Source organism: Aplysia californica, unplaced genomic scaffold (assembly GCF_000002075.1).
Source record: "Aplysia californica isolate F4 #8 unplaced genomic scaffold, AplCal3.0 scaffold00178, whole genome shotgun sequence".
Classification (NCBI taxonomy): domain Eukaryota; kingdom Metazoa; phylum Mollusca; class Gastropoda; order Aplysiida; family Aplysiidae; genus Aplysia; species Aplysia californica.
The window spans coordinates 994,601-1,004,561 of NW_004797448.1; the positions used below are offsets into that span (position 1 = coordinate 994,601).

General features: G+C 40.0%; 2 long non-coding RNA genes across 2 annotated transcripts; both read right to left on the reverse strand.

Moving 5' to 3' along the window:
- Positions 1-5,631: 5,631 nt before the first annotated feature.
- On the reverse strand, positions 5,632-7,585 carry LOC101846136. Its single transcript, XR_220459.3, has 4 exons — positions 7,233-7,585; positions 6,992-7,081; positions 6,345-6,431; positions 5,632-5,789 (listed from the first exon to the last, which is right to left on the reverse strand). It is a non-coding gene; the product is annotated as an uncharacterized LOC101846136 (long non-coding RNA).
- A 303-nt stretch (positions 7,586-7,888) lies between these two features.
- On the reverse strand, positions 7,889-9,551 carry LOC101846000. Its single transcript, XR_220458.3, has 4 exons — positions 9,246-9,551; positions 9,004-9,093; positions 8,442-8,539; positions 7,889-8,033 (listed from the first exon to the last, which is right to left on the reverse strand). It is a non-coding gene; the product is annotated as an uncharacterized LOC101846000 (long non-coding RNA).
- Between the last annotated feature and the right edge of the window lie 410 nt (positions 9,552-9,961).

Consider the following 9,961-nt stretch of genomic DNA (forward strand, 5'->3'; position numbering starts at 1 on the left):
ATATATATATATATCTATATGGTTATAAAGGGCAATATACGGGGGGGGGGAGCTAAGTCAATACATGGATACTAAAGGGTCAACAATGTGGGGTTGGAACTAAGTCAAAATACAAGTTCTAAAGGGTCAACAACGTGGGGTTGGAGCTTAGTCAAGATAGGACTTTTAAATGGCTAATAGCGTGGGGTTGGAGCAAAGCAAAACTTTAATATATTGGTTCTAAAGGGTCAATAATGTGGGATTGGAACTAAGTCAATATACAGCTTTTACTAAATCAAGATGCTAAAGGGTCAAAAACGTGGGGTTGGTGCTAAGTCAATATGCAAGTTCAAAAAGGTTAACAACATGAGGTTGGGGCTAAATCATGATACGGGTTCTCCAAAGTCAACAACGTGGGGTTGGAGCTAAGTCAAAATTCAGGTTCTAAAGGGTCAACAATGTGGGGTTGGAGCTAAGTCAATATACGACTTTCAAATGGCTGATAACGTGGAGTTGGAACTAAGTCAAAATACATGGGTACTAAAGGGTCAACAGTGTGGGGTTGGGACAAAGTCAAGAATCAAGTCCTAAATCGTTAACAATGTGGGTGTAGATAATAATAATAATAATAATAATAATAATAATAATAATAATAATAATAATAATAATAAAGATCATTTCTATGCCGCCCACGCCCGTGTGAACAAAAAACTCTAGGCGCTTTACATAAATGCATGTACGAACAATATTCATGCACGCACACGCACACGCACACGCACACGCGCACACACACGCATACACACACGCACACGCACACGCACACGCACACGCACACGCACACACACACGCACACACATCTACTCGCTTTATCATACGCGCACGCTTGCACATCGTTTCGAAATGAGCTCACACAAATACATAAAATATACAACAAGCAATTCGCAAAATACATAAATGGATACATAGTCATTTACATAACATGTACTGAACATGAATCTACTGACAAAAAAATGATATGTCTTTAAAGATACTATAAATTTAGACTCAGATGTTGTATGTCTCAAGGGTTGGGGGAGAGAATTCCAAACTGATGGAGCAAGGTGGGCGAACGATCTTTCAGCTAACTTTTACCTCCTTTTCTAGGAACTCTTAAAAGATACTAATTGTCTACACTTTGTGATCTAGATTTTTCTAGGTGGAACATAAATCTGGATGAGATCACTAAAATGGGAGGGAGCTTTGTTACTGACATATTGCAATTTTATATGGGTTCTAAAGGGTCAACAACGTGGGGTTGGAGCTAAGTCAAGATACGACTTTTAAATGGCTAATAACGTGAGGTTGAAACTAAGTCAAAATATATGGTTCTAAAGGGCAAATGACGTGGGGTGGGAGCTAAGTCAATACATGGATACTAAAGGGTCAACAATGTGGGGTTGGAACTAAGTCAAAATACAAGTTCTAAAGGGTCAACAACGTGGGGTTGGAGCTTAGTCAAGATAGGACTTTTAAATGGCTAATAGCGTGGGGTTGGAGCAAAGCAAAAATTTAATATATTGGTTCTAAAGGGTCAATAATGTGGGGTTGGAACTAAGTCAATATACAGCTTTTACTAAATCAAGATGCTAAAGGGTCAAAAACGTGGGGTTGGAGCTAAGTCAAGATACGACTTTTAAATGGCTAATAACGTGAGGTTGAAACTAAGTCAAAATATATGGTTCTAAAGGGCCAATGACGTGGGGTGGGAGCTAAGTCAATACATGGATACTAAAGGGTCAACAATGTGGGGTTGGAACTAAGTCAAAATACAAGTTCTAAAGGGTCAACAACGTGGGGTTGGAGCTTAGTCAAGATAGGACTTTTAAATGGCTAATAGCGTGGGGTTGGAGCAAAGCAAAACTTTAATATATTGGTTCTAAAGGGTCAATAATGTGGGATTGGAACTAAGTCAATATACAGCTTTTACTAAATCAAGATGCTAAAGGGTCAAAAACGTGGGGTTGGTGCTAAGTCAATATGCAAGTTCAAAAAGGTTAACAACATGAGGTTGGGGCTAAATCATGATACGGGTTCTCCAAAGTCAACAACGTGGGGTTGGAGCTAAGTCAAAATTCAGGTTCTAAAGGGTCAACAATGTGGGGTTGGAGCTAAGTCAATATACGACTTTCAAATGGCTGATAACGTGGAGTTGGAACTAAGTCAAAATACATGGGTACTAAAGGGTCAACAGTGTGGGGTTGGGACAAAGTCAAGAATCAAGTCCTAAATCGTTAACAATGTGGGTGTAGGAGCTAAGTCGGAATAATAATAATAATAGTAATAATAATAATAATAATAATAATAATAATAATAATAATAATAATAATAATAATAATAAAGATCATAATTTCTATGCCGCCCACGCCCGTGTGAACAAAAAACTCTAGGCGCTTTACATAAATGCATGTACGAACAATATTCATGCACGCACACGCACACGCACACGCGCACACACACGCATACACACACGCACACGCACACGCACACGCACACGCACACGCACACACACACGCACACACATCTACTCGCTTTATCATACGCGCACGCTTGCACATCGTTTCGAAATGAGCTCACACAAATACATAAAATAATATACAACAAGCAATTCGCAAAATACATAAATGGATACATAGTCATTTACATAACATTGTACTGAACATGAATCTACTGACAAAAAAATAATATGTCTTTAAAGATACTATAAATTTAGACTCAGATGTCGTATGACTCAAGGGTTGGGGGAGAGAATTCCAAATTGATGGAGCGAGGTGGGCGAACGATCTTTCAGCTAATTTTTACCTCCTTTTCTAGGAACTCGTAAAAGATACTAATCGCCTACACTTAGTGATCTATATTTTTCTAGGTGGAACATAAATCTGGATGAGATGGCTAAAATGGGAGGAAGCTTTGTTATTGACTCATTTATGACATAATATTGCAATTTCATATGGGTTCTAAAGGGGGTTGGGGCTAAGTCAAGACTTAGGTTCTAAATGGTCAACAACGTGGGGTTGGAACTAAGTCAAGATACAAGTTCTAAAGGATCAATAATGTGGGGTTGGAGCTAAGTTAAGATACAACTTTTAAAGGGCTAATAACGTGGGGTTGGAACTAAGTCAAGATACAATTTTATTGTTAACAAAGAAGATTTGAAAAATTAAGTTCTAGTGGGTCAACATTGAGCCTTCGGCACAATGTCAAGAATGTGTGATCTAAAGGGTCATCAGTGAGGGGTCAGAGAAAGTTAAACCATTCTTTATTCTTCCTCGTTCTCGAGGACACCAGCTAGTCAGTCCGATGTCGCGCACTTACTGCAGTCTGCTTCAAATCTGAGAGACTGCCATAGAGCTTTCTGTCAAGAGAAGTCACTTCTGCCACGTCTGTGTACGAAGGGCGGCGTAGCGCGGGCACTGCTGAAGGATATGGTTGGCATCCTCTTAGTCGTGTCCACATTCGCAGATCGCGGACTCTCCCACTTTTAATTTAGTGTACATATGGTGTTTTGAGTCTGTTGTGGCTACAACGGAGTCGAAAGGTTGTGACCTGGTCTGCTCTATTTAGCATGTAGTAATTGTTGTGATTAGGGTGGGATCTTTTCCGTCTGTTTCTTTTCGCAGATTTTATTAGCGTTTTTGACTGATAAATCCATGCTATCCTAAATGTGGGTCATTTTGGCTCCTTCTTTGGCTAAGTCGTCAGGGTTTTTTTCATTTCCATGAATGCCGCAGTGACCTGGTATCCACTGCAGAGTTGTGTTGGCTTGGGAGTTTAGATCACAAAGGAGTGAAAGGAGTTGTCGTACTTGAGCAGAATGTAGCTTTTGGAGAGCTTGTAGGACAGATTTGGCATCTGTGAGAATGACGGTGTTGGCTTTTAGATTTTTGGTGATTCAAAAGAATGGTGGCTGCCGTTTCGAGTGCTGATGTTTCTGCTTTTTAGTTGAAACATAGAGGTCCTGCGGGGATGGAATGGCTCTCTGTTGACCCATCTATCCACTCTATAGACACCTCCACCGCTGTTTTTGACTGCATCAGTTGCTGATCCATCTGTGTAAACGCGATTCCACCGGTTGCTTAGGAAGTCTATCCAGGAAGTCGAGTGTCAGTAACTTGAGTATCGGAGGAGGGACTGCAGATTTGGTGCCAAGCTCTTATAAGTTTTCTCAAATTTGAAGCAGGTGATTAGTCTGGAGAGGGTGGACTTGACACGGGTCTAGTGGGGTTGGAGATTCTTCAAGAGAGATTTTTCGAGTCCAGAGCTGGAGTGTCTGGCCATACGGAGGAGGCTTCTTTTCAAACGTTGAGGGAAGGGGGGGGGGTTTTCATGGTAAACGAACTTTTGAATAAGTATCTATTTCGTAGCACTAATAAAAGCTTTCAACTCCTGAACGTGTCACGCTGCTCCTGCAGATGGTCCTCCAGTTCTGCAGGCATTTCTCCGTCTTGCTGACTGTCTTCTGGTCCTCCTGTCCTACAAATAATCCTCCAGGTTTGTAGGAGGTCCTAGTAATGAAAACGTGTCAAAGAAAATCCTCTGAGATATTTACAGTTCAATATAAAAGTATTCATTAAAAATGTGGTACAGCGACGTTTAAGGTGGGTTACTAATAAAGTGCAGGTATTTTAGAGAAGCCTATATGCAAAAATAATTAAAAGCCAGAACCATCAGTGCAAATGTTCAAATTTTTTATAACAAAAGACAACGAAACAATGGAACAGTAGATAGCAATATTATGTACTATTTTGGTTTGAATCATATTAATCATAACAAAAGTATAATTCTTAAGTATATTTTCAGGACTTATAAATGGCAAGGGGCAGTATTTGAGAAACACCTAAATCTGGCTCATATGACCGTATGCCGTTGCGAGCGCCGTAAAACCTCTACTAAAATTAAAACTAAACTAAAAAGCACTTAAATGCAAAAATGGAACTTTCTGACTCACCAATGATTACTCTTTTACTTTACAGAAATCATAAGTCACATAACGTCTTACGTCAATGAGTAGAGTGCAGGACACATGTCAAAGGCAATTACCTTCTCAGGCTGTCCATTGTTCTTCACTATTTACGGTCTTCCAGTCCAATAAGTGGTCCAACAGGTTGTCCTGTCCTACTGGTGGTATCAGAACACCTACCACAGGAAGGTCAAGGGCCAAAAGAATAGATGACAGTTTGTTTGATCTGTCGGGTATACATTTTACCGCCCCACTGACACAATTCTGACAGTGCAACACCAACAAGCAGCAAGGAACCATCCAGTATACAAAAGTAACTTTCAACACTCAAGTTGAATATCAGCAAGCAGCTCTTCCAAGCCAGTTCTACTCCTGTCTCCCCCCTCCCCCACCCCCTTCTCCCTGAAAAGACTCAATCTACCCCTGCCGTCCCACCACCCCCCCCCCCCCCCTGGAAAAAAATGCTACACTGCCTCCCGCCATGGCCATGGCAACACTATCTACAAAATCCTACTCTGAACCTAGCTTATCTACCTAACTTCCTATCAACCTATCTTTACAGGAGGGAGGGGATGGCAGAAGCAGAATTGGGTGGGAAGAGCTGCCTACTGATTTTAAGCTTGAGTGTTGAAGTGAAAGTTGAATACTGGCTTGTTCCTTGCCCTTCTTGGTACTAAGTTGCCATAATTGATGCTGTAAAATGCATAATCAGAGGATCAAACAAGCACTGCCAGCTGTTTTTCCTTTGACCTTTTGTGGAAGACTTACTGATAACCCCAGTGTCCTGACCAAAATTCTGATGAGTGGCAGTGATCTGAGGGGAACAATGTCAAAGCGAAATCCGTTTGCATTACTATGTAATTTTGAGTTAAGGCACATTCATGTTAAAGCATCTAAAATATTTGATACGTGATTAGATCTATTTAAATTCAGTACAATCTATTAAAATGAGCAAAGCAGTACAAAAATATGTAGCATGTGACACAGAAAGGAAGTTTTGATCTTCAAGGACGTCTTTACTTCACATTGTGTCCTCCTTTCAATCAACTAAACATTACGGTACAGGTTTTCCCTACACTGGTGTGAAAAAAAGATACATGAACAATACAGGTTGAAAAGTAAGTATAACCTTCAAATGACCTTGAAACAAACAAATTGCTTCCATTTGAATTACGTCAAAAGCTAACGTTCAATTCAAAGGTATATTTTCAGGAACCATTAGACATGTCCAGGGGCAGTTTTTTTAGAGAAACCTTAAAATAAACATGAAACTTTTCAAGTTTCAATGAGTATTCTTATAAATGTTCAGTCATAATAGGTTGTTTTAAATACGTCTAAATAGGCCAAGACATCTGTCAACGACAAATACCTTTGAGGCTGATCATTCACCGCGTTTTGTTTCTCGACAATCCTCTGATCCTGTCGGCAATCCACCGGTGCTTTACTGTAGACAGTCCTGGGGATGAAACGTAATAGAAAATCCTCCAAAATGGATATAGTTTTATTTAGTTTCAAGGGTTAAAAACATACACTATACTGGCAGGGAAGAAGTAATTAAAGGCAGGTTACAAATACGACATGTCCTTGATTTTGAAAAGGGCCAAAATGAAAGCAAAACGAATCTACTATTCAAAGCCAAAGCGAACAGTGCAAATTTTCAATATATTCCTGCCGTGTAGACGATCCTGGTGATGATGCGTCAAAAAAATTCCTCTTTGGTTAATTAACAGTTTCAGATAATTCTAAGATTCCCTTTGTTGACACTGATCAATAAGACTAATGCTTATGAAAGGTGTTCACTTTAAATCTGTGTATTTTTTATGTGAGAGTTTTTACACCCCAGAAACGCAATTTAGATCACTTTGGGTCTAATTTCCGTCATTTAAAGTCAAACCCTGACTCATCGATAGGTATTCTAATTTAATAGTAATTTATAGCCATCATGAGTTGAATAATGTCCTAATATGGATCTTAAGTCTCAATGAATAGTGTTGCTAGACATACAATGACAAATACCTTCTAATGCTGATCATCATTCATCCCTTCTCGTTTCTTGACATTCTCGATAGAAACGGTCCATTTGTCGTGTCCTCGGTCTAATGGGCCCTGCAGGATCGTTTTGATGAAAGAAAAAAAAATGAACGTTTCTCACGCACCAAATAATATTTTTTAAATTGTTATATAAATAATATGTTACATAAATTCTTAATAAGTCAGTGAGCAGAATTGCAAGAAATATTACTTCAAAGACAATTACCTTCTCGGGCTGCCCATCATTCATCACTTCGTATTTGCGGTCTTCCAGTCATATAGGAGGTCCTTCGTACAGGCTGTCCTGTCCTACTGGTGGTATCAGAACATCTACCACAGGATGGTCAAAAGCCAAAGAAACAGCTGGCAGTGTTTGTTTCCTCCACTGAGTATACATTTTACAACACCACTGATACAGTTCTTACAGTGCCACACCAACACGCTGCAAAAAACAACCCAGTGTGCAAAAGTCACTTCAACACCCAAGCTGAAAATCAGCAAGCAGCTCTTCCCAGCCAGTTCCACTCCTGCCACCCCCTTCTCCCTGAAAAGACTCAATCTACCCCTGCCGTCCCACTCACCCCCCCCCCCCCCCCCCCAAAGAAAAAAAAAATCCTACACTGCCCCCTCAACTCCCTCCCGCCATGGCCATGGCAATACTATCTACAAAATCCTACTCTGAACCCAACCTATCCACCTAGCTCCCTATCAACCTATCTTTACAAGGCCACAGCAGTGTAGATAAGAGTCATTTAAAGGGGGAAGGGGTGACAGAAGTAGAATTGGGTGGGAAGAGCTGCCTAATGAATTTGTGCTTGAGTGTTGGAAGTGAATTTTGGATACTAGCTTGTTCTTTGCAGTTGTTGGTGCTGCACTGCCATTACTGTTACAACGAGGCTGCAAAATGTATACTCAAAAATGGATCAAACAAACTCTACTAGCTGTTTATTTGACCTTCTACCTGCTGTGGTAGACTTACTGATAACACCAGCACCTTCTTGCGAAAAGTCCGATGAGTGACAGTAAACTGAAAAACAATTTCAATGTTAAATCAGTTTGAATAACTAAATTTTGAGTTAAGGCACATTCATGTTGGAGCATCTAAATTATTTGATACGTGATTATTTAAATAAGTAGTAAAACATGCTGCATGTGACACAGAAATAAAGTTTTGTTCTTCAAGGAAATGTATAAACATTACATTGAGTCCACCTTTTAATCAATCTTGAAATGACACTGAGGCAAACATCTTCTCCCTTGAATTACATCCAGCACAAGCAACATTTGTCTTTTTGCAGGAGCCATTGGACAGGTCCAGGGTTGAGAGAAACATGAATGTTTAAAACAAAACTTTCAAGTTTACCTAGCTTTGGGTGTTCAAATTGGGGGGTTTTCAACGTCTAAATAGGCCAAGGCATCTTTCAAAGACAACTACCTTCTAGGGCTGATCATCCTACACTTCTGGTTTTTCGATACAGTGGATATGGACCATCTTCTGGTCTTGTAGGCGATCAACCGGTGCTACAGGCAGTCCTGGAGATGAAAACAATGTGTCAAAGAATAATTGATTGAGTACAATATGTCAAAGATTGATTGAATGGTTGAGTATGTGTTTTACGGCATTGTCGTGTGTCCAAGAAAATCCAACATCTCGTGTTTTATTTAGTATCATAGTATAAAAACATTCTATATTCTGCCGTCAATAAAGAAAATCCAGAAATTTGAAATTTCCTTATTGCTCAATTAGATAAATTAATGCTTATGAAAAGTGTTCAACTTAAAAGTTTGTTGGGTTTTTTTAGTGTGGGAGTTTTTTACACCCTCATCAACACAATTCAGATGCCTTAGGGTGTAGATATCCGACATTTCACGGTGAAACCTAACTCATCAATGGATATTCTAATGTTATAGACATCATGAGTTGAATAATGTCCTTATAATAATGGAACTTAAGCCACAGTGTATAGTGTTGCTAGACATACTTCAATGACAAATACCTTTTAATGCTGATCATCATTCATCCCTTCTCGTTTCTTGACATTCTCGGTAGAAACGGTCCATTTGTCGTGTCCTCGGTCTAATGGGCCCTCCAGGATCGTTTTGATAAAAGAAAAAAAAAATGAACGTTTCTCAGGCACCAAATAATATTTTTTAAGCTATTTCATTAATGATAAGTTAAATAAATTATTGATAAGTCAGTGAGCAGAATTGCAAGAAACATTACTTCAAAGACAATTACCTTCTAAGGCTGCCCATCATTCATCACTTCGTATTTGCGGTCTTCCAGTCACATAGGAGGTCCTTCGTACAGGCTGTCCTGTCCTACTGGTGGCATCAGAACATCTACCACAGGATGGTCAAAAGCCAAAGAAACAGCTGGCAGTGTTTGTTTGATCCACTGAGTATACATTTTACAACACCATTAATTCTGAGAGTGCCGCACCAACACGCCGCAAAGAACAATCCAGTGTGCAAAAGTCACTTCAACACTAAGCTGAAAATCAGCAAGCAGCTCTTTCCAGCCAGTTCCACTCCTGCCACCCCCTTCCCCCTGGAAAGACTCAATCTACCCATGCCACCCAACTCACACTCCCCCCCCCTCCCCCCAAAAAAATTCCAACACTGCCCCCTCAACTCCCTCCTGCCATGGCCATGGCAATACTATCTACAAAATCCTACTCTGAACCCAACCTATCCACCTAGCTCCCTATCAACCTATCTTTACAAAGCCACAGCAGTGTAGGTAAGAGTCCTTTAAAGGGGGAAGGGGTGACAGAAGTAGAATTGGGTGGGAAGAGCTGCCTAATGAATTTGTGCTTGAGTGTTGGAAGTGAATTTTGGATACTAGCTTGTTCTTTGCAGTTGTTGGTGCTGCACTGCCATTACTGTTACAACGAGGCTGCAAAATGTATACTCAAAAATGGATCAAACAAACTCTACCAGCTGTTTATTTTA